This window comes from Aquila chrysaetos, chromosome 3, assembly GCF_900496995.4.
Source record: "Aquila chrysaetos chrysaetos chromosome 3, bAquChr1.4, whole genome shotgun sequence".
NCBI lineage: Eukaryota > Metazoa > Chordata > Aves > Accipitriformes > Accipitridae > Aquila > Aquila chrysaetos.
In genome coordinates, this window is record NC_044006.1 from 78,561,960 (window position 1) to 78,588,098 (window position 26,139).

Here is a 26,139-nt window from a genome sequence, read left to right on the forward strand (position 1 = left end):
CAGTTGCACACACATTAGAAAAAGCAGCAGTAAGAACCTGAGTCATGTCTTGGACTATGAAATAGCAACACACTTCAGTTAAAACTATATGCAATTGAAGCTCATCCAATGGCCATTTTGCCTTAGCTGGGGCTGAACACTAATGAGCACTTGATCAGGACAAAGAGAAAAAGAAGCTTTCATTATTCAAATTTCACTTGTCCTCTAATGAAAGGCTGCTAAATTGATTGTGCTTCCTGCTATCACAAAGAAGCACAAAGGCTACCTTGCAACTAGGGAGTTCAATGTCACAGTTGACGTACATGTGCCCAGGACCACAGTGTCTAGGAAGAGGCTGCATTCACACTTGTAAAGTCTTATGCTTTAAACCAGGGTGGCCACATGCAAATGGCTCTCGAGAATGGTCCTGGTCCATACCAGCTCTTGAATAGCATCCACCAGTGTCTGGGAGAATACTTTTGCCCTAGGCCAAAGACTGCAACAGGAAATATGCTAAAAACAGCAGCACAGATGCTGTATTCCAGCACTACCAGAAGTCACCAAGCATCATGTTATTCCCTAGTACAGGCGTAGCCAGAGATGCCCTACTATGAGAAGCTTTTACTTACTAAGTTGTTTTGATATTCACATCATCCCAGCTTCCTGGTAACTCCAGTAGTCCAGCTCATCCTCATCTGCCACTACAAAAGAGCATACCACCCAGAAAGTCTCCCCAGCCCACTACTGTAAGAAACAGGATTGCTTGCAAGGTCTTATCTCTCAATGCCTTTTTTAAAAATAAATAAATAACAGAAGAGGCATTATCATATTTTACAGTCTTTAAAAAGTCTTTTATAAAGTCTCTCTGCTCTAGATGGTTCTTTTTATTTAAACCAAATGCCTGGCACATCTGTTTTTCACAGGTTATTCATTAAAGAGGTTAACATGGACAACCAGCAACTCTCCACATAGTCTCCTCGGTAGTCTTCCCCTACCCCTTCACGGTGCAAGCCACCCATCCATGACAACTTCAGCTAAAACAGAGGGCTATTTCCAACCCAACACCCTCTTCACTCGCACCGATTCAATTCTTAATACTTTTTAAAAGGTTGTTTAATGAACAGCTGGAAGCGTGAGGTGATCATAAGTTTTCACCAGTGTCTAACCTATGAATGCCGCCTCTTTAACCTGAAATACTGCTGAGCTGACTGACTGCCTACATATCCTTGCTCTCTCACTCTCTATACAGTGATATACATTACTCCATTAGCTGTATTTCTCAGCTGTGGAAACTCTTGCTCTCACTTCACAACGGAACTTCAAGCTCAATCCTATTCAAGCCATAATTAACGCTTCATTTTTGCTCCATGGAGGCAGCCAGCTGCTGTTTACAGACACAGGTGAAGGAAGATAAAGTAGAAGCATGAGATTTCTAGTTGCAAGTCATAAAAGGCACTGAGGACCCATTCCCAGCAAACAAGCTTGAAATAGGTTTATCAGTAGCCAAGTTGTAACAGGCTGTTCAACATGTGAAACAAAAAGCATCCTTCTTTTAATCATTTCATCCACACTACACCCTTTTAGAGTAGCAGTAATGTAGAGAACATCGCTCCTTTCCTACATCCTAATCTGGCAAGTCTTGAGATGGCTCAAAAAACAGGCTGTTTGTTTCCTTTCTGCTTTCACAGATGACAAACTCTCACTACACAGATCAAAGAGTCAATGGAGTGGCCAGTGATGCTATGCACATTTAAAAATATAACATGAATGTATATCAAATATACCCAGCTATTGGCACACCCCTGAATGGAGAACACCATACCCTCATTTGGACTATGAAACATTGTCTTTCCTTGGCTTCAGAAAAGGAAAACCAAGACGGAAGTTGCAGGTGCCAACAGCAATTATTACAAAATTAGATCAGATTAAAGAATGTCGTCTGCAGTGTCAGCTAATGTACTAGCGTGGGCAACCAAGATAGAAGTTTGGATTTCCCATTTCTTTGGGACCTTGAAGACTGCCTCAGCAATGACACGTTACCATGGCAACAGCTTTAAAGCAAAACAACTATTGGAGAATTCTGAACCATCTCTGACATTTTACTATTGTAAGAAAGCATGAAAATTCATGAGACTTAAATCTACTTATGTTTTCAAGGTTGACGCCTGCCAACTTTCATAATTTAAGTGCCAGAGTTGCCCATTAATATCTCCTCACTTATACGCAAGTCTCCTGCAGAGGTCATAATCCTCCTCTTGTATCACTGCTCCTCCAGAAGCAAGTGCAGTATGGAGAGGATTATACCACTGGTACATATGGACAGCAGTGATGAGGGCAGGGGAGAGCTGCGCAGCTGCAGGTCACTTTTCAGGGATACTGTTAATTGACTTCACTGAGCACTTAAATGCTCACCACATCTTAAAAAACCACCTATCAAGCCACTATAATTTTTATGTTAAAGGATCCACACAGAGAACAGCAGGTTCTCGTTAAGTCGAGGTTTACTTGGTGCTTGTGAATGGGTCATTTTACAGAGACTTCAGGACTCAGATGTGGCAGTACTATTGACCTGTGCTTCTTCATCCTGACTTGCAACTGCCCCAATCTTGACCTAGAAGTACCTTTAAGACAAAGAGATTTAGGATTTATTTAATCCTTGGATTTTCAGTTTGAAAACTTATTTATGACAGTAGATTTTACATGGAATGCTTTGGAGGCGAAAAAAAAAAAGCCACAAACAAAAAAAACCACAAAAAAACCCACAAAACCCATCAAGTACCAAAATTAAGCAGAATACACATTGGCAGCCTGACCAGCACCCTAGGTTAAAAGCTCTGAAAGTACATGTTATTTAGTTAAAAAAAAAAAAAAAAAACACAACCAAACCTCCATGCAAAAGGTCCTTTATACAGACCAAATTTTCATGTCCAGATGTGCTCTAAGTAAACACCAGTATCTGAGCAAATCAGTTTGATAGGTTTAATAAGTGTGTATTTTAGGTGAAAAATTTAAGATGTTTAGGAACACTTCAGAGTAACTGAACTAGGCATTAACCATTCCGTCAAAAATCAGTCGCACCATCACTTCAGAAGGTGAGCAAGACTGTAAGATGAATCCACTCAGTAGCAAATTCAGTGTCTCCTTTGTTTACAGTGGTGCGTTTTATGAATTAGTTGCTCTTTATAGACACAATTCTGTGAGCAGTTCTGAGTTAAGGCCACACATCTCCATAACAAACATCAGGACAGAGCTTCCATCGTGGGTCTATATTCTATTTACTGTCCTCATCGCACTTCTAGACATAACAGGCAGCAACATTTTCACGAGAGATGCTCGTCCCTTGCACATATAATGGGTCATCAAAAGAGATTTGTCTGCTTTCTTGAGGGGCAGAATGGCAGCAAGGAGCAGAAGGAGCAAGGCAGGGGGAACCCGGTGAATAAACAAAACAAAACACACACATACATAACACTGCTACTTAAGCACTGGAAATCATTGTGCTTTCCTGCTTGCTTTTTGGGGAATCCACTCCTGAATACAGATGCTGCTTTACAGGAAATTCTATCTTCCTTCACCTGATATCTATTACCTTTGCACACACGAGCTTCACAGGTTGGTTTCCAGTGCCTTGCGTCTCTGTTACAGAAATTGGAGATGAAATTGAGCAGAATAGCTCTAAAGGGTACGAACAGCAGGACTGGTGTCAGAACAGCCAGATAAGACCTTATTAGAAACACCTAACACTCCTCATTAGTCACAGGTGAACAAAAGCATCCCAAGGGCAAGTCACATGCACACTATTTCTTAAAACATAAGGAAAGGTGAAAGAAGGAAAACAGCATTTCCTCTATATGCAAGAGCTCCTGTATTAAAAAGGGTAGATGGAAATGATAATTCCCCTTGTCTCCAACACGTAAGTTTAGTCGATGCCACAATTTAATAGTTACAGATTACAAACACAACAGAACCCAATTTTGCTTTTACATTTTCCATATCAATTTCAGGACTGTTACTTAGCCAATGATGATACAGAAGATGCATCATCAGCTCTTATTAGACAAAGGGAACGCAACTTTTTTTTTTAATGATGCCAGACAGCAATGGAACTAGTACACCAAGGAATACATTAAAAAAAAAAAAAAACAAAATACAAACAGTAATCTTAATTTTCCATTGCACAAAGATAGCAGGTTTAGAGTCTCTGCACCATCCGTAGATTTCTTTCTGCATTCTTAAGAGCCAAAACATTAATATGGATCAGAAGGAAGAAGGAAGAAAAAAAAAGCATTTAAACCCAGTGCACAGACACACAATCATTGCTACTTAAGCACTAGAAATCATAGAGCTACCCTACTCACTTTTCTGCAGTCTGCTACTAGTAAAGACTGCTGCCTCACACAGCTGTAAAACAATCTTCACCAATCACCTGTCAATGGAGAGGACCTGCTGATGGGAAACAAGGTTTACTCTGCAAGAGTGCAACTGCAGAGACAGATTACCTTTCCGAATACAAAGTTAAAACTGTTGTGATCCACTACATTTGACAGCTGAATAGTTCAAATCTTGCTATTTTAGAGTATGGATTGCACAGTGAAGAATTACAGATCCTCACTGTAGTTCTATAGCATGTGAAAACATACTCCACTCAACTGTAATGAGCACTGTAAGACAACCCTGGCAGGGGGGTTTTGTTGTTGGGTTGTGTTGGGGTGTTTTTTTCCCCTCTTTCTTCAAGCTAAAAAGCCTTTCCAGGAGTCATGGCTATTCAGTAGCACAGAGACTATATACCTCACCTAGTATAAAAATATTTGCTTCTAGACTAGAGGGCATCCTCTAACAGAAACGTTAATGGAACTCAAAATCATTACAGACACAATATAAAGCGTTATAACCATTTAAAAGCAAGACCATTCAGAATATGACTGTATTCCAGAAGTTTTCAGAGGACTTGTTGCCCAAAAGCTTTACATTGAAAAGACCAGATTTGCAACAATCAAGCAGTATCTGTGTCCTGAGATACCACAACCACTGAAATGGTGAACTGATTACACGTAGACTTTGCCAGGACCTCATCGAGGTCCCAGCTGTGCAGAAGTCACCTATGGAATGTCCCACATTCCCGAGTTAATTCACAAGAAACCTCAAAACATCATTTCATCTCCCTTCTGTGGGTACAGTGCACAACACCTGACTGACCTGGCCAAGCTAGAGCTGGCACCTCGGGTTAGGCAGAGCTAGAAAGTTAGGACAGCTCTGACTGATCTCCAATACACAGAAAGGTGTGTTCATATATATTTCTCTACCACTCACAGAAGCAAGCGCTCAGGCATTAAGAGGGTCCATGGGAACAAAAGAAAACAAACATTCTCCCATTATTTATCATACAGTGCCAACATTTAAGACTTCCAGCTAAAATCAGAGCAACTAAGAGTGGATTTGTTCTGCAAGGTGTAAGCAGAAACTGATACCCATACCTGGTGAAAGGGAAGAAGGGGAGATAAAGGTCAGAACAGTGTAGCCAGATAGGGTTAAGATCATTAACATTTAGTTATTTGCCTTTTAGCTTGCATATCACATTTCCAAGGCATAAAGAAGCCCATCTTACCCAAGCTTTTGGGGTTTTCCGTAAGAGGTGATGTGAAAAAAAAAAAGAGAGTCCTGCCACAAAGGAAATTTTTGTGTCTCCCCAAAAGAAGCAGTCCTTGGTACTCAGATTGGGGGGAAAAAAAAAAAAAAAAAAGCCAACAACAAACAAAGTCAAGCTGCAAAAAGGTAAGTTTCCCTTTTTTAGAAGTGGGTTGAAAAACCAAGCAGTCAGAATAAGATTCAATACCAGCTTGCGAACAGATTAAACATTTGGTTTGAGCTGGAACATGTTCACGTATTCTGCATCAAAACTACAGCTTTTACGGTTTTTAAAACACAGCGTCACTCCTTAGCAAATTCAAGTCAAAAGTGACTGGCCTTGAAATTACCTGATAAATAAACATCTGAAGGATTTACAACTGTAGAAGAGTAATTAAGGTTTCTAAAGAAAAGTTTCTAAAGCTAACAAAAAATTAACTGGAACAGAAGAACAACACTAATTTCCCATTATGCAACTGCCTCCAAAAACAGATTTGTTCAATTCAGCGTGAAAAAGTAGGATGGAGTCTTAGTACCCAACATCAGATGACAACAGGTTGCAACAAGGTACAGACAGCTGTGTTAAACCAGAACAGATGAACAAATTATTTCAAGATCTGAGACGCGATAATGTAATGGTGTATTCGACACATAGGCTCTTAAATAATACCCTGCAGAAGATGGCTGCAGAGCAGAGCACCACAGTGTAAGACCATTCATCCAACATTCACTCTACCCTGCCCTAAGACACTGCAATGCATTGTTAAACATGATTTTTAATTTTTTTTTAAAAAACCTATCAGTAGTTATGGTCACTGCAAAACCAGCCAGAGGTTGTGGACATAAAACTCACGCACTTTTCTTTTGCTGCATTTTTGCAAATTGCTACTCAGTCACAGTAAATAAAAAGTGAGATGGAGAAGAACTGCAGGGGAAAAAAAAAAAAAAAAAAGAAGCAAGAGACTCAGCATCTTAGAAGATTCTTCCCCCACAGACTCTGTTTTATTTTGGTGAAGGCAGAGGAGCAGTGTTAGTTCCACCAAGCTCCCTTTGTTTAGTGTATCATTGTTGTGATAACACAGACAAACTGTTTTCTGTTACTTGTTCTGTGCTTATCAAGGAACATGATATCTGCTCTGAAGATGTAGCAAGATCAGCAGCAGTTTCCCCATCAAGACTGAAAGCAGTACAACATGCGCTCCTTTACATCACAATCAAGTAAATAAGTGCACAGATTTATTGCCTTAAAAATATCAAATAATGTCTTCAGAACTCAAAAGCTACATGAATAAAATAAATATTGTACTATGGCTGAATGAAAAAAATTCCCTTGTAAAAATGCTTCAGACGTACCAATAAAACTAATTTCCAGCACTATACTTAATGCGTCTGATTTCTATTTCTCACAGCTATTGGAATTAAGAAAGTTCTGCAGAGCCACAAGATGCACAAGAAGCCTACACGCTGGAGGAAGGACATGCGCACATACTCGACATGTCATTTATTCAGCGTAGCAAGGCCCCAACTAACCAGCAAAACAATCCTAAGAGCTGCTCCAGTGCCAAAATAGAAGTAACTTTCTAATAAAATTCCCTCCCTCCTCTATACAGGGGCCTCGAATCCAGTACCTAGTCTTGCTCAAGCACACAGGTTAAGTTACTTGGGGTGATAGTCCCAGAATAGCTGAGGTTTGCACTGCAACCAGAAGGAGCATTGACCACAGCTGCACATCCCCATCACTCTCCTGTGCTGAGATAGCTGAGCAACTGCTTCTCAGGCCAGCTCAGCTCATTAAACAAATCACAAAAGCTTGTCAGTTTAATATGTAGGTTCCTACTGCAAAGACCAATTAAAAAAATAATTATACCATCCTCCTTTTAATCTGAACTTAAAACTTTTTGGCTCAGAAAAGGAAAAAATAAAAAGCTGTTCACATGTCCATCCACAACTTCACTTGCTTCCTGGCTGAGCCACAAAATAGTGCAGTTGTACTGGCCATTAAACCAGCTCAAAATAAAACCAGGAGTACGCTGACATGGTCAGGTGCAGAGACGTGCCCGCTCACTCTGCCCGCACAAAGCGCTGGCAGAGGCTGGCACCAAGGCAGATGGCACGCATGGCCACCAACTTCTGCTTAAACACGAGGCTGGCTTTTGTAGGAGTTAGTTACGACCTGGTCTTGTTTGCAGTTTGGGTTTTGTTGGGTTTTTTAATATTTATTTTAAGTTCACTGGCAAAATCCAACAAAGCTGTTTCACTGTCTGCTGTTTCGATAGGCCAGTATGTGAATAGCAACCCTGCAGCTACAGGCTGTACTCCGAAATGTCACGTTCACCACTAATGAAATGTAACTAGGAGGTGGGAATACAGTGAAACTGGCCTGTGCAACATGCCTGACAGCTACTAACAAAACAGAAAGTTGTATAAACAGCTCTGTTCCTATGCCACCCAGGGTTTGGGGATTTTTAGGTTAACAACATCTAGGTGAAATGTAGTCACTCTTGCCGTGTTCAGATTTAGAGCCTGTTATGACTCTAAAATTATGGAAGAATTAATTAGTAATTTTAAAGACAAATTCCAACTAAAAGGAAGACAAGTATAATACATTTTCTCATATGTAATTCTGTTATTTTTACAGTTCTCAGCATTTCTCTAATAATTGACAGAAATAAAATATTTGTATTCCAGTTTCAGCAGACTCCATACTTTTCAGCTCCCTCTACACACAGATACTGCATTGTAAACTGGAACCAGCATACAGTTCACAATGCATCCAAGGACAACAAATAATCATATAGGGGTGAGAAACTGAAAGAACAAAAACAATGACTACTACAACTTCTGGTTTTTAAGGTTGACTTAGAATGCATCAAACTTGCTTTGATTTACTGAATTTTAACTCAGCAAGCGAGACAGATAAAACTGTCAGCTCCCACAAGAATCACAGAAGTTGAATAGCTGGGGTTTGCTCTTACTACAATTTTTTTTTCAATCAACTGCATATTTTAAAGCAACAATTTTATAATTTTAGAAATAGAAACAGGTAGAGAGCACATGGCATTTCACCACTAACCACTTCTAGTAGCTTGCGCTACTAAATAAAATCCCACTGTTCCCAGAATTTTTACTGAAAGCCAATAATCTCATACCCAAACTCTAATCATGCACACAGCAACATAATGTTGGGAGAGGGGGAGAAGGGTCCTCCTTTTAACGGTTTCATTTCGAAAGGCAAGAGGACTTCACTCAGCAGCACGAATACACTGATAGCCAATATTTAGTAGTGAACTTATTGGGGTTTACTCTTGAGTATTACTACGCAGTAGCACAGGAGTCATTGAATGTTTTTGTTGTATAAGTCTGTGACAAAGTTAATCTAAAGGGTATGTTAGGTAAATGCTCTAACCCAGTTAAGAGATGCCTTCATTTCTTACTCTGGCAAGACAGAAATTCACTGCAAAAATACAGCTAGGCGAATTTAATACAGAAGGCATATTGATTCACTGTGCTAAGCTTTAAAATAAATAACTTAAAACTATGAAGCTAGGGATCATTGTTATATAATTTTAATTTAAATCTTTCATATAGAGTCTTAAAATCAATGTGATTGCCAGAAAAATAAGCACATCAAAATCACAAGAAGCAGATCTTACTTAGCCCCCCTCGAAGATTCGCTCTTGTTTCTAAACTGAACTGAAAAGCTCTACAGACAGCATCTCCTACCTGCTACCGCGCCATGACTGCATCTGAGCAGACACACAGCTCCCTCCAACACAACCAAACAGATTACTCAGTGGTCAGCCGATGTAGCATACTTTTGTTTCAGCAAATAGTTAGAGCATTGCACAGTGACCGCTTGGTCACTAGGATGAGATCATTCCCAACAGCAAACTTTATCAAAAAGCTTTTTGTTACATGCTGTTGTACTTCAGAAAGTTAGCTTAATTTTATGATTAATTAGTAAGGAAGATGTTTTACAGAAAGGTTACTTTATTATTCAGAAAATATTCAGTAGCCGTCCCCTCCTTTTTTTTCCTCCTACATTTCTACTTCTTTAGAGTTAGAATGCTTGTAAAACATTTTTAAATTTTTTAGCCAAATTATTAGAATCATAAGGGGATGACTTCTGACAAGTATCAAAGGGGTTTGGGAGGGACTTCTTGTTTGTTTTTTTTCCTTGGTGTTTGAAAGAAGAAATACTTTCAGATTCTACAACATCACTTCAGTTATGCTTTGCATTTATTCCAAAAGCAATGAGAAAATATTCTCAACTGCCCATACCTGGCCTCAGGATGAAGAAAAAGAAGAATATACCAGTATGGAAGGAGAAGGTTGCTACTTCGCAAGGCACCCGTGCTGAAAAATGAGCAAGAAAACAAAAGAAAAAGGGGCGGGCAGGGAGAAGTAGTGGCCATAGTACATTGGGTTTTTTTCTCCAGTAAAATCCAAATACTGTTCTTCGGCTCCTGAAGTTCAACTTGGAGGAGTTGAGACACCTACTTTCAAAGCATCAGTTCAACAAAGATTACATAGCCTGCTCCAGGGCCCAATAGGCTCTAGACAGCCAAGTCCTCCATAAAAAACTTCATTCAGCATTTGAAGTTCTGATGATGTATCTGTGCAAGGACACTTGCAAATGATTAAGCCGAATATCCAGTGTATTCTGGATCTATAAGTTTGGCATCCTCACATAGGCCTCCAAAGGAACTGATCCCACATATATACCCAAGCATATGGAACATGCACAAACAGCATCAAGCTGAAAGAATACCAAAGCATCTACAGCATCCCCATTTTAAGCAAAGTGGGCTCCACACCTTGGAAGCTGGAGATCCCAGTTCTATTTCCTCCTCAGCCTGAAAGCATTCGAACCCATCTGCACTTCTGGAAAGTGCATTACCAACCAAACACTTGCCACAGGCACTTCATGCACAGAGGGTGAGCCTTTACAGGTAACATAAGCCTGAAAGCATGAGTTACAAACCCTGGAAGACCAACAAGATTGTGTCTGTCTATCCCCCTTCTAACCAAGCATTCTAGGTTTTGACTTCTGTTTCAAGAACTGTTTCTGTGTTTCATGCAAGAGGCTTGCTGGATTAAAGCAGAAATACTCCTAGGGACATAAGCCAGAACCCACGGCTCCTGACACCTGAGCATCCAATTCACTCCACTGCAACTGAGCATGCCATTTTTTGAACCTCCTTCCAGATCTTCCCTGTTATTTTATTCCAGTCATGCAAGAATTCTTATCTTGGCCACAAGAAATGAAAGAAAACTGGATGCAGAATTAAGACTTGCCATTGTATAGCACACAACTGAAACAAAGCAAAATGCAGTGGCATGTATTAATGGCTAGATAGCAGAAATTAAGAACAAAGACAAAAACTAGAAGTCATGGAGTATTTAGGAATCAAAAGAAACTTTGATTATGTTCTATGAAACGATCAATTCCACAGATCTCTAGCGAGGCACAGGCTGTCTATTCTCAACTCGCTTTTCAGAAGGAAACACAGATGCTTCAGAAAGTTTCACCCTGTGGTTGGTTTATTTCTTCTTTCATCCAAGCATCTGCTGCCTGCAATTCATTCGCCTCTGCAGCCTTTCAGCTTTAGCTAGACGGAATGAATGAGTCACTTAATTAACCTAGAGTTTACACAAAGGAAACGTGAAAGCAAGAGACTGCCTTTAATCAGATCAATCCAGTGAACTTCTTGAACACAAACTTTTTTGAACACAAACCTTTTTTTTTTTTCAAATAATAATTTTTTAAAAAATTAAAAATTAGTAGACTAACAAAAGTAATTTAGTAAAAACCAGCTACAATAGAGAATAATTCACAGGCCATCTCCAAACTAAAAACCATAAGACTTGAGTCAATTTCATAAAAATATACTGCGCATCCCTGTTTAGCAGATGAAGACGGTCCCCTCGGTATACACCCCCCTTTCTTGGTATCATGCTTCTGAAAAGCGTAATACAAAGCATTTAATCTAGAACTTATGGCTCCTGTACTTTGAAAGATTAAAATAAAAACTCTCAGAAGAGATAAGCAGGGACATGAGAGCGATTATTGTGACCTGCAAGCTACAAGTGTGATAAATTGTGCTGAGAGGACAAAGGTAACAGTGGTAACCAAAGAATCTTTTTTTTATTTGGAGATATAGAGACTTTTGAGCTGGGCTATTTCCTCAACAACACCAGCGCTTGCCTGTTCACAGATTATTTGCCTTCCCAGAACAAAAGGCATTTTTTATTGCAGTAGGTCAGCGCTGGTAATGTAGATGAAGGGACTCTGAAGAAGCTGTATTATACATCTGACCACCACAGAATCACACAGGCTGCAGTACAAAAGCTGCTGATCAACAGCTAAGGCTCCAGTGCAACTAGTTAAGAGGAGACAGCCCACACTTAACTCTCACCTGAGCACAGAAGATGAGATGATGAATAAAGGACAAAACAGAGAACACGCTACTGCACAAGTCCATATAGATGAACCTTTTGCCTGACCTGTTGCAGTAGTTCTTACATTTTTATTTTTTTCCATATGCTATGAAAGTGGAGAGAGTAATACTGTTTTGCTGACTTACAAAAAAAAAATCAAAATAACTAACAGTGACTTACTTCACCCTACTCCTCTGCTGTTCATGCTAAATTATTTGCTTTTATTCACCTCCCCAAAACATGCCATTTATTCCTCTGATCTAGCATTTTTTTCTACCCCCAATCCCACAAAAAAGCTTAGGCTTGAATCTAAAGCATTAACAGGACTGCTGAAAGAAAACTACTTTGAAAAAGTCAGATATCAGTAAAGGAGAAGTGTAGCTGGTGGATATACAGCTTCCCTTTGTAGTTTGACTTCTCTCAATAACCCAATAACACCTTTCAGCTTAATCCAAAGCTTATGTTTCATAAATAATTAGATCCAATGATCTTTAATTTGAAAATTAAAATAATTTAAGGACAAAATGTAGGTCCTCCAAGTCACTTATGAAGTTACCTCTCTTTAAAGGTATGGATTAAAAATTCAGTATGGAGAACGATACTACTCGAGATGGTCTGTATGTAATAGACAAGATATTCAACATCAGAAATCTCTTCAATCAAAAAAATGAGCAAAAGCTAAATTACTGAATACCACAAATGCCTACTGTAAAAATATGTAAAAAGAACAAATGCATTTTAATTCCATACAGATTTTAAGAGCAAGTTTTGCACTATATAATTTCCCGTTCAGTTCACGTTCAACCATTTGATTACATCAGTACCTCAAAATGATATTAGAAGATGTGAAGCTTGCCAGAGAATTTCATTTGGGAAATGTAACAGGCAGAGTCAGCATATTTGTCTGCTGAAAAATAAGACTACAGATGAATTACATACTAGAAAAAATAAACATACCCCAGTCTCGAAGGAAGAAATACAGTTTTAATTTTGATCAGTCTTGGGCATTTTCAATGTTTCTACAGGCATATCACAGACAAAAAGCAGTTGAGGGTCCTTTCAGGATCAAACCTGCAGAAAGGCAGCTGTTACTATACATTGCCTTGTTCCACAGGAGAGCACCTTGTCTGTAGGATACCAGGTAAACACAGAGAATCTGGTCTTAGCAAGCCACACCATCTGAAGTGGAGTTCTGGGATGATCAATGGGCATTTAGGTCCTATTAGCAGAGGACAGAGAGCATTGCTTGCATTAAGATAGCCAATCAACTGTGCCAAGAACATTTCTCTCAGACAATCTGTGTTCCTCCCACTGCCCAAATGCTGTTTCTTTAATAGAAAGCTGACAAAGAAAAGGATGTTAGAAGACAGACAGAAGGATGGTCTCAGCTAATGATTCCAGAATGGCTGGCCAACACCTACAAGTTTAGGCTTTAAAAATTGTAATTCTCAAACTGGATTCCACAGATGGACTTATTACACCTATAGAAATTAGTATCTCCCTTTTCACTTCTACACAGGAAAAAAATTAAATGGTGCCAAAATTATATCACTATTCAAGAGTACCCCATGTCCTGGAGCTTACCAGCATACCTGAGCTCTGCCAAAAGTCCAGATGTTGACCTCAGAACATACCCCCAAGAGCTATAAATGTGTTATCTACAATACAACATTGCTTTTTCATATATGCAATCAGACCAAAGTTACAAACAAGAGAAGTAGATTCCCCCATTTATTTTACTGAAGATGACACTTTAAAGTGTCAGCACTATTTCAAATCTCAATGATTTAGCACAGGTTACTGAGAAAGTGGGAGAGAAAGAAACAGAACTGGGAACTAAATTCACGGTAGTCTCATTCCTTCCCTCCCACCTGTATTCCTCCTTTGAGGCAAGGACAGGCACAAACTGGTACAAAACACAACAGCATAAGAGAAGACAAATCAAAATCACAATAAGCAAGAAGATAGAAAATTATCTCATTACACAACAAAATGTGAATATCTGGAGTTAATAAATCTTAAATTTCTTTGAGAGAGACTTACACAAAAAACACGACCAATATTCCAGTTTAAATCCATACAAACATCAGACTTGCAAGAACGGCTGGTCACAGTACGGAGTGTATCATGTATGCAGCACTGAATTTAAACTCCTCCATCTAAGAGCAGACTATGAAGGCTCAGCAAGGTTAGTGACCCCCTGCCAGAAACCAGTTGGCTTCCCTGTGAGTTTGTATCCCTGCTTCTTAGCAATCCCTAATAAGTAAAGGTGATCTGCTTTAGAAATTTCAGTATTGCCCTACCAAGACCATAAAAAGCCAGTTTTAATGACTGACTACTGCAAGAGTGCCATACTGGTAAGGGGAAACAGAAAATGAGGTGGAAGAAAGGAATTCCCTGGTCTGGCATTATTGGGGGGGAGGGTGGGAAGAATGCAAAACCACACACACACAAAAATTAAAAAATAATCTATATTCACATCTTCAAATCGAAAAAGCAAAAGCCAGCATGGCTGTTAGAGGTTCAAACTTGAAGACACATTATGCTTAAGAACAACACAGCAGCTTTTCGAGGAGATTAAAAGTAGTTTGGAAAGAGTTAAATCTTTTAAGTCTAACCTAGATGTACACTGTACAACTTTGTCCTTAATGTAACCTCCCTTCCACTGCTCTGACCTGGGCACTCCCTTACTTAATTCCTTAAATGTATTCCTCTCACTTTCCAAAGAGAATTCAAGTTACTAGTACACTCCTGAGCATATTTCCTATTCTCCTGTCTAACAGTCAGTTACCAAAATAACTTTTCTATTCTCCCAGTGTCACTTTTGGACCATTTCCTACTCTCATTATATAAGCACGGACCTCTACTTTAAAAGGGAATCTCATTTTATCACAGGAAGTCAATTCCCCAGGGGAAGAACATCAAGAAGTCTGCAGTATGTTTAAATACGACACAGCATCAGCTGATGCCAGCTAGAGTTAGGATTTTTAGGAGCATTGTATTAAATTATGTGCTCCAATCAACCCTCAAACAGTCTTTTTAAAAGGTCTTTGAAGCAAAATAGAAAACCACCCTACATTCAATACATTCAGATGGCCTATAAACAGGATCTGGTAGGCAAGAAACACAAATAAGGGAGGAAGACAGCAGCATAGGTCACACGCAAGTTTGGCCGATACGGATGCAAAGAATAGAGAAACGGAGAGAGGAGCGCAGCAGTATTAAGGCAGCAGAGTAGAACCTGTAGCACAAACACAGCTCATGGTAATTAAGAAAAAAAAAAACAAAACAGATCAATGCTTTAGAACTGAAGGCCTTTGTCAAATGCATAAGGAGATTTAATGTACAACGTGGCTATCTGCTGTGAGTTGACAAATTCGGCTTTTCTTGTTTAGTGAATCACAACCATTTACTAATTCATCATTACCTGAACATGATTCTAGGAGAATCCGCCAGCAGAGAGGAGCATGCATTAACTACAGATGAGCACTGGGAACTGCAGACTAGATTAAAATGGAAAATCCTAGTGAAGTTACCATTCCAGCAATCACCAGTACTGGATGCAGAGGATCCTGCAAGAGTTATGTCTAGAGTATAGAAGGATGTGCCCACAGGGTAAGTCTTTTAGCAATACCAGCCATTAGAGGTAATTTGGCAAGTTAAAAATCTTAGCTGGAAAAAACTAAGCGTGGAATTGCAAGGAGTTTCTTTATGTTCCCCAACTTTTTCAAGTTCATATTTATTCATTATAGGAGAGTGAAATCTTATAGAAGCTGCTAGCAAAGGAACACAACACATCAAAATAATATAGAATACCATGAGTTAAAGAGTTGTTACAGTTTTAAGAACAAGATCATGACTACTGATGGAACAAAAGAACAGCTGATCCAATTTTTTTTAAACACCATTAACATCCACAGGTCTCAAATAAATATACAGCTTATTGGACAACTTTGATTTTCAGCAACCAGACAGTGCCGTACAATACTCTTCTACATTCAGATGTAGAACTATTATTCCTAGTAAAACCACCATTACTCTTAAGGGGAAATATAAGCCTGAAAATGCTAGTTTGAGGCAAATTATAGGCTCTCCCCTAAAAAGTGAATTCCCAAGCTGAAAATAGGTTGGACCAAAAGTAAATAAGCTAGGGTTACATCAAACCAGTGCTAATGCAGATATACATCCCTATAAATACAGTCAGTCATTCACCAATTACACCAATGCAAGCTACTAAGAGGGTCACTCCAGGACAAATATGTAATCCCCAGTGTGACACTTGATCCTGTCACCCTACATGCTCTGTCCAAATCCCAATAAAAAAAAAAAAAAAAAAAGTAGTACATTTTACCTAAAAGACCAGTTAAAAAAAAATCCGGTCCTCAGAACACAAGACAGATATATCCTTTAATTCTCATGTTCTAAATGCTTAAATGGGTTAAAATACAGTCTGAGAAAAAATAATATATATGCTTTAAGCATAAAGACATCCTGGAAAAAAGTAACACTGCAGATTATGTACATAGTAGCTTCATATGTAAATGAAAATTTGTTACATAAACTATAGCTTCAGCCACCCACAGCATCCTACACTGAGGTGTCACAGTAGTACCACACGATACATATATTGGGTGACAAGCAGTATGGCACATCATCCCAAAAGCATTTAATGTGAGATTTAAACCATGTGATTACTAGTTTTACAGCCACCCAGGTGATGATGTCCCATCATTTTGTCCAACTCTGCTGCTATAGGTGGAACCAACTTACACTTCAGCAGCTGCATTCTGCAAGCCTCAGCAGGAGTGCAGGAACTCAAATCACAAGTACCAACTGCTGTCCTGACCAAAGATTTCCTCCAGAATCTCAAGATCATTTTAAAGGTCTCCTTTTACATCCCACCTTTCTTTCCAGGGGTTTCTCTCTGCCTTTTCAAGGATAAAAGAAAACACTAGCATATATGAAGTTATAATCAAAGTAATACTTCTGAAGCTGTGCATCAATAACTTATGTTATGACCTGTTTGTGGATTCCTAACATAAATATATTTAAGTTACTAGCGCATATCTAAATCACTTTTAAATCATTTTAAAAAAACAGCTCCTGCTAAGTAAGAAGTGCGAATCATCTAGCTCTTAACATCTAGAACCTTTTTTCTAATTGCTTTGATTCATGACCAAAAAGAAAAGCGATTCATTCCCACCACAAAAGTCAAAAAGGAAGGAAGAGCCAGTGACTCAGTTCTTTGTCTCTTATGTCTGCAGAGCCTAATTTGAAGCCTCTGCTGGAGCTGACTTACGGATTTTCGTCTTTGCTCTTCCACAGTTTTGAAGTTTCCAGTTACTTTCATTACTATTAATTAGTTACCTACAAAGAGCAGAAAAACTGTTCTGAAATTCCTTAAGACCAGTGCAGATAAGAAGCATAGGAGCATCTTTAAAAAGAGCACTGCACTTGATAAAACTGCAATAGAGAAACAGTCTTTACAGAGTCAGAAGATTGAGAGAAGCACAACACTCAAGGTTAAAAAAGCAAAACAACAAAAACACACCACCAAAAAAAAAAAAAAAAAAAAACCACACATGCACACACACCCACACCCAAAAAAAAAAAAACCAAAAAAAAAACAAACCACCAACAAGAGATGAGAGGAAGAACCCCAATCAGCAACAACAAAAAAAGTTCCAATCTCAAGATTTGTGTGTTTGGTGTTAACACCATTTCAGTCCAACAGAAAGGGAACCTTAGTGTAGAGAGTAATCAGGTTACAGCCAGGAATTAAGCACTTAGAACTGCTATAAGCAGTGCTAACAACTATGCTTAAAAATGCTTTCCGTAAGCTACTGTTTGCAACAGGGTTTTCCCTCCATATTTCTAACAGCATTTCAGATCTAGCACCATTAATAATTTCACAGGACTACTCAAGCCATACTTACTCACATGGGAACAGAGCACATGCGAGCTTCCTGAGCAGTCATCACTAGTCACTGTCAAGAGCACCTACTAGACCAGGTGGACCTTTAGCCTAACCCACGATAAGCAGCCCTTTACCAAACAGCAGACCTCTTCCTCTTAGCATGCCTGAAACCCAGTCAAATTTAAACTACTAATAGCTAGATGCTTAGAAAATGCATGGTACTTTCCAGAGGGGATTAAAAGAAAACTGTCACTACAGCACAACTTTCAGATTTCCATTAACATCCTGGCATGCCTGGCAGCTTAAGCTGTTCCAGTCCAAGGTGTGTATGGTTTGGGTTTGGATTTTCCATCCCCAAGCCTTAATGCTTTGCACTGCTCTCATTCAGTCATGCCACTGACAGTGTTTCTCCATCGCATTTTCCCCAATAGAAAGCCAGTTTGATGTAGACTTGGCATCCCCTTCTCCAACTAGTTGTTTCTCCTTCCCGTTTAATAGAATTGATGCAGCTCCTAAAAATAGTTCTAGAAATCCCACCTGATCACCGACCCATTTTACAGCATGGATAGTTATGTTGGCATAACAGCACGATAAAAAAGTGCAACGTGGAAGAAGGCTGGAACCTCAAGCCAGTTTTGTTATGGGACAAAAAAGCCATAATATGGAAACAAACTCTCGGTATCACACTCCTAGAAGGACAAACTGCCAGAGTATCTACAGCAAAGACCTAGAGTTAGACATGCCACAGTTAGTGCAAGAAACAAGTGACATGGGGGAGGGAAGAAAAGGAAATAAGCCCAAGTAAAAGCACATGCATGTTTTTCTGCCCCTTTCAGAGGATTTTAAGCATTTCACAAACATCAGTTAAATTACAGGTATGTATTTGCTACAGTCCTCAGTTTGAGAGTTGAGGGTTCAAAACCCCAGTGGGCGGGCGGGAAATGAAACCCAGCACACTCAGAAAGCAGCACCCCCAGCACCAGAGGGTTTTCACTAACAAGTATGAATTGATCTCATATTCTAGCACTTCAGGAGTCGTAACTCAAGAGTATGTAAACATACTTTGAAATTCACCTGATAAATGCTCCCATAGTTTTTACTTTGTTTAAAGCAAGTGTCAACACCCTAAATTCAGCTGAAAAACAGCTTTTCAGGATGATGTAGCTCTAATGCAATTTTACAAAAGGAACAATGACTCACTCCCAGGCGGGAATGTGTTGGAAGTGTATGACCTAATACTCAGAGAGAAGCTTGCTTTTTCAAAAGGATCTTCTAGCTTTAGTATGTACAGTGTCTCCCCAGCAAGTAAAGTTTTAAAAAGTGAGAGGTTTTGCACAAAGTAATTTACAAAGTCACCCCCTTTTTGGCTTTTTCCACTTCTTGTCAAAATCCAACCAGGCTATCTGCAAGCAGTTCCCCTAACCTTCATTTCAGCCTAAAACTGTTCATCTTTCCATAGAATTACATCCACGTATGACTCACTCTCCAGCCCATTTTAGCCCTGGCTATTAGAGGCAAGGACAGCACTGATCCAACATGCCAACCAACATGAAGAGATCATCATCAAATGTGGATAGAAGCATTAAAATTTAAACATTAGTATGTACTAGATACAAAACATTAGCAAGCTATGAACACTTGACTGACTAGCAAGACAAGCCTACTTCATGTTCAACTGGATTCCTGACAATCTTGCTGAGGATCCTCTATCTGTGAAGGGCTGATTTTTAAGATTTTACGTTCAGACAGCAGCTGTACAGCTTATTGAAGAACTTGCCTGTTACAACAATATAAAGCCCAGAATTAATTTGATACATTTAAAAGCCCAGTGACGACCCCCTGGCTTTGAGCCTGCATTGTTCTCAGTCTGTCTTATGCTCATACTTGCAAATACTCTGGATAAAAGGGGCGAAGTGTAGGTGGAAAATGGGAGTGAGTGACACAGGCTAATCAGGATTTTAATCATGCTAATGGATGTGATTAACTGCATACTTCTCCTAGAAGCTTCCTGCAGCTACACGAGTAGCTTGATAGCCAGAATGCAGCATGAGTGAACTGCTCATCCCATTTTAATCTCCAGCTACACCATGTGTGTCACGTCATCCAGCATGCAAGGATATACCTAATACTTAACCTTATTTCCACCCACATATCAAATCTTCCACCATGCCAACACAGTCATTTTGGGCAGGGTACAAAGACTCCAGACCTGTGTTTGTCTACGCTAAAGTCTCTTTACAAAAAAAGTTACCGCTCCAGGAGACTGGAAATATAACCTTCGCAAAGGAAAGCTAATACAGGGCCTATTACATTACACAAAGCTGCCTGAATAATGCAACTACAACCTTTTTTTTTTTTTTTTTTTTTTTACACTAGTTTTGTCCAAATCACAGGGACATTGCTGGCTTTATCACAGTTAGTATCTTGCTACTCCTTGGGGGAACTACTATATTTCAGCGATTGCCACTCTCTCAGAGGAAAATTCTAAGAGGCCAGGAAAGGATTAAAAGAGCAACAAGAAATAGCCTTTCCTAATAGTGATGAGGTTGGGTAGGCAGGGAAGAAATCAGACCCTTCCCTCACTATTTCTAGGGCAGGATACATGCACAGCAACAGAATAAATAACCCACCGTCCTCCCACCTTCCAGCAGATATTTCAAGGGAAGAATGTGTATTATGGAGTTTGAATATACTATCATTTACATGTACATCCATTTTTCACCTAGGTAGTAGACTTACACTTCCCATTAACACAGTGTCTCCCCCATTTTCTACAGCAACAACCACATTCTGCTATCAAGCATACCAACATTTACAAAATATAGGCTTGTATGACAACATAATTTAACAACTTATTCAGAGGAGTCTAAGACTAATCTTGTTTGGGAACAAATCCTCCCTGCCACTCTGTTAAACCTTTAGCACTATCCTGATATATATATTTTTTTTTTTTTAAGAGTGCTAGAGCTTAAATACTACTTAAGCATCACATTAATGTCTGTCCATAATCCTTTGGGGTTAAAATTCCCAATAATTTTAAATAACTTTAATATTTAATAATTTCTAACATAAAACTTTATTAAGAAGCCTCCCCAAGAGCAACACAGGGCACTAGTGTGAGCCAGAAGTATTTTATTCTTATTGTTACCAAGTTAAAATCTGCATAACTTCTACAGCAACTGATTTCACTGACCTTTTCTTCCCACAAGAAATTCTTTTACATGTGCAAAATACTAAGTCATGAAATTGGCTTCTGAGTTGTAGGAGGCTGGAGAAATTCATCACAAGGGAAACATGGGTTTGCCTGCTGTGCAAGCTTACCTGTAGGCATTATTCACATGGGCTGCACTTTGTTCAACCCAGCTTTTATGCCACCTCCTCAAGAACCTGATCCAAAGTACATCTACCCTTTCTTCTAGGAGATGAACTCTCTGTAGCAGATGACAGCAGTGATGACGGCTCAGGCTCAAGAGTCAATCTGTTCTGCCACCATACTGTCTGCTGTAATCACAGACCCCTGCATTTCTCTGATCTACAGCTGAGTATAATTTAATTTGCCTTCAAGGAAAAAAAAACAAGCACAGAGAAAGTCAGTTTGATTGCACTGTTAAGACACAAGGAAGCCATATACACAGACATTTGACTAAGCAAGAGATTGATCTATTTTAGTTGGGACAGGAAGTGTAAATACGAAGCTACAGGAAATAACTATCTGCCTTTCAGAGCAGTATCAGCTTCTTCAAGTTTGCCTCTGAAACTCCAGAAGTGCATACACAAAGTATAATTTTGCCATCTACAATCAGACTGGCAACATGACGAGTAACGTGCCTTGAACTCTTCATTCTCCGAGGAGACTGCAATTTTATCTTCCAATCTACGTCAGACTAGCAAAATAAATTATTTGGGATTTTTCTGGACCAAAACAAGGTATAGTTACACATTATTTGGCTTCTCAGTAACCATCACTTTCATTTGAATTGCAGGTAGCTCAAATTCATCTTGACACTTACACCTTGTCTGACCAGTGGTTTCCCTTAGTCATAAGTTTGGCATATATCAAAATTTGGAAGTCTGCACATCAGCACTATGTACATAGAGACAAATGTATTTGAAGTACTGAGTTATTAGCTGAAGATATGGATAGTTTAGTAAACCGGAGGTAAGCTTAAGAATAGTACACGAGAGCAAGAACAGTGCTAACAGCGATGGGTCCAAAACTAGACCTGAACTCTGCAAGAATTCAAATCTGATTTAATGGCTCAGATTCATTTATTTCTAGGGAAGAGAGGTAACCACTAAAACACTACAAGGGTTGGGACCTCAAATATAATTATAGCTCCATTCACTAAAATTAAGGCTGTGTCAGCCCTTTTACAAACACCAGAAAGAAAACATACTTCATTTGTTTAAACTGAGTATTCATCAGACTTCATAAAACAAGCTTAAGACTGAAAATCAAGTCATGTCCCACCCCCCACACAGCCTTACCTACTGCCCCTTCAAAAAACCAAGTTGCTTCCATTTCCATTGTATTTCTCTTGATCAGGTTGTATTGTGCTTACGTTGTGGGAAGTGTGGAGGGTGTTTAATGTTATGACAGAAAGAACAGTTTAAGCAATAGTTTGGTGTTTAAAACCTACACTTAACTGTCTAGTGTCCCTGGAAGGGAAACAAATGAGTACCCTAACCCAAGTACTTCAGAATTAGTATTGCCATCTTTAAATGGCACTTACCAGTACTGTAAGGCACAGCATACACAGATACCAGAGTAAGTCCAAGTTGGTTTCAAGAGTTTATGGGAGCCTGTCGCGCAATTATTCACCTCCTGGTCTCTTTGCTCCACTCTCTATGATGCCCACAGCCAACTCATACAAAACAGCGGGCAAGGGCTAAAGTGATGCATTTACCCACAACACCACACCACTCATAACCTTCAAAGTTTCCCACAGACAAATTAGGCAACTTGTTAAAACAGATCTCCAGATATCCTGCAAGGGTGAGGTTCTGCAGTTCCCAGAGCTGAGCCATGGTGTTCAGCACTCCTCGGAGCCTGCCTGAGGGTCACTGGCCAGCAACACGTAAACTGACTGACAGTCATTAGCTTTTAAGAAACAATCTGATAAAGTCAGATATTAAAGCTTCAGTGCGTAACCGCTGGCATAAGTGTACTACCAACAGGCTTCCCATTTGTTCTTTAAGGACAAGAGTGACATAATCCTCTCCTAATATCATCTGAGGACTCGGGGGGGAACAAGGGGTGACCCACAAAACTCTACCCATGGCAACACTGTGCTCTAGCTGAACTTGCAGGGCTGTGATCTCCAAACGACTGACACTTCTTTGTATTATTTGATATTTCCCTGATGTCATTTCTGCAGAGACACATAACACAGATTGAATAATATCCACGACCTTCAGTTTTAGACTCAACAATCACACTCAAACAGATCAACTATTCTGCCTTCAAGCTTATTATTTGTCACTAACATGTAATTACCACCAAAGAAAACAAAAGACACAGGATATTGCTGCTGTTGCAACAGCAAGTCAGTTAAGCTCTTTTTAAAACTGAAAAAGCCCATCTCTTCTGATGTGAGAAGGGCAAGAAAGATAAAAATAAAAAATAAATAAAAAGCGAGCCCATGAATCCTCCAAAATGCATCTGAAAGGATAATCAGAAATTTCACCAGTTCTCATAAGGAAAAGCAAACAAAAAACTTAATACAATTTTAACACAGAGAGGTCTGTCCAACCTATAATCACTTTTATCATAATTGTATTGCTACACTGAGTATTTTTGAGTTACAATTTATTTGTCTTTCTCAAATAAAGGAAAAGGTAATCAAGCTGCAACAGCACCATATATATATATAAATAATACCAGTAAAACATACACCACCAGATGGAATAATCAAGCCCTAGCAAAGAGGAAATAAGCTTTACAGATGTAAAACTCCAGCACAGTCCTGTCCTTTCAGTTTACAAAATGAAGCTAGAGCAGCAGCATCACAAGCAGAGCCCTGCATAAAGAGGGCATAAAGAGGCACCAAGCAAGGCTTGCTGTTCCACAAGCTGAACTACTGAGAAAGTACTTAGATGTCTATTATATTATTCAAGAAGCCTTTCAGATACTCTGCTGAAATTGTAAGCTGGGAAGAACACAGTTCACTGAATACAGGGTTCCAGATTTTAAAACACAAACAAACAAACAAACCCACACACTTTTAAAAAAAGCTAAAATAAATTAGTTTATTTGTTAAATCCCTGCAGGAATCAGGGGAAAGAAATAAGATAGGGAGCAACCAAGCAAGAGTTATCAAGGAGAACCTAAAAAAACCCCAAACCCAACATATAAATTCAGGTTTAATATGTTCGCAGATCAGGTATTTAACACACCCCTCTAAGAGAGGTAGAGTTTACAACAAAGCATACTATCTACAGCAAGATACACTTGGAAATAGCTTTTGGCAGTAGAACAGCATCTTTGGAACCAAAAACTTCACTGTCTCAAGTTCAAGCTTATTAGCAGCAATCTTACATCACACTGTGGTAAACATTTGTTTAATACTTGTAACTACAACTGCTCTTTCTAAAAGAAGTTTGCCCATCTTGAAACCGGATCTATTTATCTATATAAATAGACGGCTGTTTGAATCTGCCGATGACTGGGCAACGCTACCATATAGGCCTCGAGTCCGCCGCATCCACGCCGCTCGCCACACCCATCGCACCAAGCTGCGAGCCAGCAGCAACTCCGCAAAAACTTATCCCTTCTGTGTTACCGAATTACAGCACAAATATCCCCTGATGCAACGCCACAACAATCCTTATAAAGGAGGGAAGGAGACTGGCCAAACAGAAGGATGGCGGGGGAGGACGGGGGAAACCCACGTTGCAAAAAGTTTCGAGAGGTCCCAACGAGAAGCGCCGATTCACAGCGTTGCCCTCGACCAAAAAAAAACGCCTTTCCTATGCGTTTGGGCGGGGGGACTCAGCTCTGAAAGAAGAGCTCTGCTTAAAGTAAAGCTGCAGGAGCAGCACCCCCTCCCCAGGATCACCTCAGCCTCTTCCCCCCATAAAACAAAGACTCTCCCCGGCAGCGCCCACCTCCTCCGGGATGACCCAGGCGCAAACTTCACCAGGCAGATGCTCTCCCGATGCTCCGGGACTTTCCTCTCCACCCCCCCCCCCCCCGCCCCAGCCCCACAGCTCCCCTGTCACCCACCGCGCCGCAGCCCAGCCCGCCCTCCCTCCTCCCTCCCTCCCGCGCCGCCGGCTGCCAACCGCCGCAGCCCGGGCCCCCCCTCCCCGCCCCGCGCCCCTCACAAAAGACCCACCAACGCTGCCGCCCCCCGCCAGCCCGGCTCCCCCCACCGCCCCGCCGCGCCGCAGGCCGCCCGCTCTCCCCTCCCCCCCCCCCTCCCCCCCCCCCCCCCCCTCCCCCCCCCCCCCTCCCCCCCCCCCCCCCCTCCCCCCCCCCCCCCTCCCCCCCCCCCCCCCCCAACAAGGGCGAGGCCGGAGCCCCCCGCTCCCGGGCCGGGCCGCCCCTCCATCGCCTCAGAGGGCGCCGCGCCCGCTCCCCGCTCGGAGCGGGGTGCCCCCTCGCCCCCTCCCCGCCCGCAGCGGCAGCCCCCCCCCCCTCGGCGACCCTTACCAGAAACGGAGAGGGGGGGGGCGCGGGGGGCTGCCGCCGGGACGGAGCCGCCTGGTCAGTGTCACTCTCCCCTGCGGGCCCGGCCGGGGGAGGAGGACGGGGAGGAGGACGAGGAGGAGGAGCAGGGAACGGAGCGGCCGCTGGCCTCACGCCGAGCGCACTAACCTGCTAGCGCCGCGGGCGGGCTCTCGGCCGCTCCGCCAATGGCGCCGCGCCGCGGCCGCCGTCCGCCAATCCCCGCGAGCGCGGGCGGCGCAGGGGCGGGCTGGGAGGCGGGCCGGGCTGAGGCGGTGCTGCAGTGACAGGGCAGCGGGGTAGGGTGCAGCGCGGAGGGGCTATGGCGCTGGGTGGGGTGGGGCGGGGCGGGGCCGGGCCGCCGGCAGAGGGGCGGCGGGGGAGGGCTGAGGGGGAGCTGAGGGGAGGGCGGGTGCGGGGGGATCGGCGAAGGGAAGGGGCACGGCTGAGGGGAAGGCAGCGGAGGAGGAGGGCTGTGGGGCGGTGGGGGTGAGGGGAAGGGTCTGAG

The 26,139-nt window shown here is 41.1% G+C and overlaps 1 protein-coding gene across 17 annotated transcripts in view; it reads right to left on the minus strand.

Annotated features, from left to right (window-relative positions):
* The window catches only part of MAP4 (microtubule associated protein 4), a 165,146-nt gene extending 139,354 nt beyond the window's left edge, over positions 1–25,792 (minus strand). For 9 of the 17 annotated variants that reach the window (XM_041122362.1, XM_041122361.1, XM_041122357.1 and 6 more), the window contains exon 1: positions 25,617–25,790. The gene's annotated coding sequence lies outside the window, so the exon portion shown is untranslated. Of the gene's footprint in view, positions 1–25,616 lie in introns of all 17 variants that reach the window. The other 8 variants (XM_041122364.1, XM_041122355.1, XM_041122365.1 and 5 more) reach the window with 4 other exon arrangements.
* Positions 25,793–26,139: the final 347 nt, after the last annotated feature.